We start from the raw sequence: 5,564 nt of genomic DNA on the forward strand, positions 1-5,564 counted from the left end.
GTCATGCTGACCATTCAGCTGCTCCTGCCAGAACCCTGAGATCCACTCTCAGCACCTCTCTTACCCCAGGCATCCACGAAACCACCAGATCTATGGAATTCTAACCTCCCATCAGTTTTCTCAGGTCATTTTCTCTCCATCTCCATGGGCAAATCTCTAGTTCAAGCCAGTGTCACCTCTGTCTGGCACTCTGCGGTTGTCCCCTAAATGCTTCCCGCCAGGAGCACACTCTTACCACTTTGTGATTCATTATTCATAAAGCAGTCAGAATGATCTTTTCAAAAGACAAACCTAACGTTGTTACTCTTTTGCTTAGAATTCTACAGTGTCTTTCTGCTGCTCCTGTGATAAAGCCCCAAATCCTTACAGTGATTCACAAGACCCTGCATAATATGATCCCTGCCAACACTCTCAGCAATCATCTCATTTTCCTTTTATTCTTATGATTCAGCCATGGTGCCTTTTCTTTTTCCTTATTTCCTTATTTAAATGGACACAGCTTTTCCTACTTCAGGTAGTAGATGATACCATGAAGCAATGCTATATAGGGGACTTTTAAGAAATTAATGATCCTTCTAGTGTATGTATATATATTTTTTTTTTTAGAAAAAAAGCAAATGCCATGCACTTAATTAGTATATTTATTTGTGTTATTTACAGGGATGACAAATTGGGTTATGACTAACTTTAATAAAGTGTGACCTTTTTTCTCCATAATGAGTACATTTATAAGTCCCACTAACGTATGTAATTCTGCCAAATTTATCCAAGGCTGTATTACATTATGAAAATTGAATGCTCCTTCTGCCTTATCCTAATGCCCTTTGATTTGTGATCACTAGTGAGGTTTTTCATTTTCTAGAACTCCTTGTCAGCACAATCTCTCTTCAAACTGTGGTTCAGTGTGACTTCTGTATTTTCTTCCTCCCCGAGATGTTCTTCCTTGCCTTGATGTGTTATCAGTGCTGGATGAACACTGCCTTGCAGTGCATCTTGCCAACTCAAGGTGTTGGAGGAGGGTATAGGGAAGAAGCTGTGAGATTAAAACTGGAAACAATTCCCCCCCACAAACTAAAGCTTCTCTCTTTCAATTTACTGATTGCCTCTGTCTCATCTGCTACTCGTGGCTTTTAGCGAGAGACGTTGCTTGAGGGTAAGACAGATGTGCTATATTCAGGCAGTTGACACATTCTCATAAATTGAGGGTAGTGAATTAAAAATTCAAAGGAAGAGTGCCACTCCCCTGTCTTTGTCCTCAGGCAAGGTTTAGTCTCTCTGTGAAGTTAATCAACCTGAGACAAGTTGGGGTGGCATAATGTCATGCCTAAGGGACTGAGGAGTCTTAGTTTCCTCATCTCTAATACAGGAATGGTGAAACTCACTCCATGGCCCTGAGAAAATATAAAATGGAATGGAAAATATGAGGTGTGTGACACATGCCGGACAGTAGGTGGATGAGTTCTTTTCCCCTTGCCTCCCAGCTTCATCATCTGGCAATGCCTTTTCAGAAGCTCTTCTTTGCCCAAGCCTTGGAGAATGTTGTGTTTTGTCTTGGTTCAGACCTTATCTTCCTTAACAGCTCAGTAATGGTTGATTGGGATTTGCCTTGTCCTGTAAGGTCGGTTGCATGGACATTGTTCTCTCTTTAAGAAAGACCTGTCTTGGTGGTGATATGCATGCAATGTATGTGCTGGGGTTAGCACAGGGGTGAAAACGCACTACCTATCACATAGCAAAACTGCCTAAAATCCAGACTAGACCTCTCTCCCGATCACACTTTTCCTGGTGTCTTCACCAACCCTTCTGAGCCTTCAGCCCACTGCTGCTCGCTCTCAAAGTTGCTTTCAATTTCTCTCTGACACTCTCTCCTTCTCTATTTTTCCTTTCTCCTTTTCCCTTTCTCTCCTCTTTCCATCAGTATTTCTTTTCATGCCTTTAGGATCTTTTCTTTCCTCCTGTGTGCATATTTTCATTCCTTTTCTTGTGTAAATACATTCACAACTTGGCTATTTTCCCAATCATTCGATTCACTTACCCCTTTTCTGCACCAAAAAGCTATGTGGTCCAGAGAAAGAATCTCTTCCAGCACTTGGGGAGTCTGAGAAGACTTCATTCTGTCGCAGATTTCACATTATTAGGCCCCTTGAATGGCCACCTGTCCACTTCAAAACATTGATCTCTTGACTGCAATCTTCCCACATATGAATATATTCATTTCTACTCTGGTGCCTGCTTTTTCCTTCAGGTAGGAAGCCTTTGTAGCACGTATTATATGTGATCGACTCTGTACTTGTTAAGATACCTTCCCCACTTTATTTTCAAAACTCTCCTTAACATCCGTTTTCTTTATTCAATTTTGCCAGTGAATTTTCCCTGACTCCTTTTCTCATATGCTTCTCTGTAGCAGGGCATTTTAAACATTATTTTATGCAATTGATACAATTCTAATGATATGTGCAAAACAGTGATATAGTCAGATTCTATTTTAAAAGCACAAAGACATTTGTTAATAAATATAATTCGACTCTGAATACATTTGCACACATGCATTTATTATGAAAATTAGAACCCCCATGCCTAATTGACCATTATGTAGGTCTCAGTTTTCATCTTGTATATCTGTTTAAGGTGGTTATACCCAGAGATATTTTTTTATGCTATAGTTCCACTTTAGAGATACTGAAGATACAGCTTTGTTCCTTCCTTCAGCAACTAGCAGGACACTGAAGACCAAACTACCTCCCCACAATGCAGCTTACTGTCTACTTAACATGATTTTACTATTCCATTGCCTTCATTAGCATAATCGTTTTATTCTAGGAGCCTTTTGATCAGGGAAACTTCCAGAAAGACCCATTCATTCTTCAGTGGGAAAGATCAACTGTTGAAGCCCCAAACTCCCAAACCTTTGGCCTTAAAATCCTTATCCTGCCGTTTCTAGCAATTCTAAACTGTGATATTACCGTCTGTGCACAAAGAATCCTAATCATTCCCTTGCACTGAAAGGTCCAATGAAACCAAACTTCAAATTCTCCATAAATTCTGACCTTGCCTTTTCCCCTCTGAGACAGAAATTTTGTCAGTCTTTACCACAGTGAGCAAAAAATTCAGAATTGTCATATCAGCAGAGGTTGTGTTGGTGATATTTGGGGAGCTGGTATTCCATTGCACTTTACACATAGTTGATGCTCCATAAGTTAAGTTAGAAGAACAAGCAGGCAAACAACTCAGTATTTGCTAAAAAATAAACCTTTGTAAGTTTTGGTAATTACAAAATGTTAATGCATTTGGACTCTGGAAGTTAGCAATTGGAGCACAGAGGCCATGGTTTAAGCTGACACAAGCCTATTTAATGTTAGTGTGCAAATGCTAAGTAACAGTGAGTGTTAAGTGACTGAACAGCTCATATTTCACTTTGTGATTGGAGTGCACTTTGATACTTGTTTCATGAAAGCCTTTGTAAGTTATAGGCAGAGGTTAACAGTAATCGCATTTTTTTCTTCCTCTGGTTTTAATAAATGCCTTTAGGGCATTTCATTCTGTTAAATCAAGCAGCAGACAAAAATGTAATGCACTGCTAACCTCTAAAGTGTGTGAAAAACTTAGTTCATAAAATATGTATGAGGAACACAGCGCTGCAGTGATAATGATACTTCCTTTCCGGGTTATTCTGCTGAAGGAGTTGATGCATCAGCGTCTCTAGTTCTTGATTTCTTTTGATTGGAGTTGCTCTTACTTCATATTGTATTTAGTTTTCAATGAATTTTCTTTTTTTTCTTTTTTATTATTATTTTTAAAAGATTTTATTTATTTATTTGACAGAGAGAGACACAGTGAGAGAGGGAACACAAGCAGGGGGAGTGAGAGAGGGAGAAGCAGGCTTCCCACCGAGCAGGGAGCCCTATGTGGGGCTCGATCCCAGGACCCCGGGATCATGACCTGAGCCGAAGGCAGACGCTTAACGACTGAGCCACCCAGGCGCCCCTCAATGAATTTTCTATTAGCATACACAGACATACAGTGGTTGTTTGGGGGCAGGGGGTACCAGTTGCCATGGCTGTAGATTTGTTGTATTAGGAACACTTAGAAATCGCATTCTTCTCTAGCAAGGAATATTTAAAAAAGGAATTAGTGTATATTGAAACATCAAATTTGTGTGTATATGAGTGAAAAATATGTCATTGTTTTGATCTAATTCTAGTATGGTAAATGTGCATTCATATGGGATAGTTTCTTATATATATACTATTAAGAGCCACCTGTGCCTTTTTACGTGAATGAATGTTTTACATTCTCTGCAATGGGGGAAAAACAGCAACATACTCAATATGTTTGTAAATAAACTTACGGCATGAAAAAAAAATACATTCTCCACAGTGTATCCTTCCTTTTTTGGTGAAAAACTATAAAACCATAGCTTCCGAGTCTCCGCCGAGAGTCGCCGCGGGTTCCTGCTTCAACTGTGCTTGGACGGAACCCGGCGCTCGTCCCCCACCCTGGCCGGCCGTTCAGAGCCAGCCCTCGCCATCTCCTCATAGCGCCCTGGGACCGCTCCAAGGCCCCCGCCACCGCTCCAGCGCCCCGCGGCCGCCGCTCGCCGCCGCCATGGCGACCTCGTCCCCCTCGCAGGTGCGCCGGAACTACCACCAGGGCCCGGAGGCCACCATCAACTGCCAGATCAACCTGGAGCTCTACGCCTCCTAAGTCCACCTGTCCACGTCTTACTACTTCGACCGCGGTGATGTGGCTTTGAAGAACTTTGCCAAATATTTTCTTCACCAATCTCATGAGGAGAGGGAGCATGCTGAGAAACTGATGAAGCTGCAGAACCAACGAGGTGGCCGAATCTTCCTTCAGGATATCAAGAAACCAGACCGTGATGACTGGGAGAACGGGCTGAATGCAATGGAGTGTGCATTACACTTGGAAAAGAGCGTGAATCAGTCACTACTGGAACTGCACAAACTGGCCACTGGTAAAAGTGACCCCCATTTGTGTGACTTCATTGAGACTCATTAGCTGAATGAGCAGGTGAAATCCATCAAAGAACTGGGTGACCACGTAACCAACCTGTGCAAGATGGGGGCTCCCGAATCTGGCATGGCAGAGTATCTCTTTGACAAGCACACCTTGGGAAACAGTGATAGTGAGAGCTAAGCCTTAGGCTGTCTTCCCATAGCCACAAGGGTGACTTCCCTGGTCACCAAGGCAGTGCATGCATGTTGGGGTTACCTTTACCTTTTCTATAAGTTGTACCAAAACATCTATTTAACTTCTTTCATTTGTACCATTCTTCAAATAAAGTAATTTGGTACCCAAAACAAAACAAACAGCAACCAACAAAAACCCATAGCTTCTGCTTCTTCACTACTCGGTCATTATATTATCTCCACAGGAGACAGATACACTTGTTTGATGGTATGTTTGGAATTATAAGTACGCTAATCCCATTTTAAAATATAAGCTTACTTGACATAGGGTCACTAATTTATAGTACATGAAAAATAGAAACATGGATGATATCTTGATAAATTCTTTCTTCATTTATAGTAGGTACATATAAC

The 5,564-nt window shown here is 41.4% G+C and overlaps 1 pseudogene across 1 annotated transcript; it reads left to right on the forward strand.

Annotated features, from left to right (window-relative positions):
• The first annotated feature begins 1,436 nt into the window (after nt 1-1,436).
• On the forward strand, nt 1,437-5,316 carry LOC117999478 (annotated as a pseudogene). Its single transcript, XR_004676275.1, has 2 exons — nt 1,437-1,618; nt 4,418-5,316. The product of XR_004676275.1 is annotated as a ferritin heavy chain-like (transcript).
• The last annotated feature ends 248 nt before the right edge of the window (nt 5,317-5,564 follow it).

The sequence above is a fragment of the Mirounga leonina genome, unplaced genomic scaffold (genome assembly GCF_011800145.1).
Source record: "Mirounga leonina isolate KUSES-001 unplaced genomic scaffold, KU_Mleo_1.0 Mir_115, whole genome shotgun sequence".
Taxonomy (NCBI): domain Eukaryota; kingdom Metazoa; phylum Chordata; class Mammalia; order Carnivora; family Phocidae; genus Mirounga; species Mirounga leonina.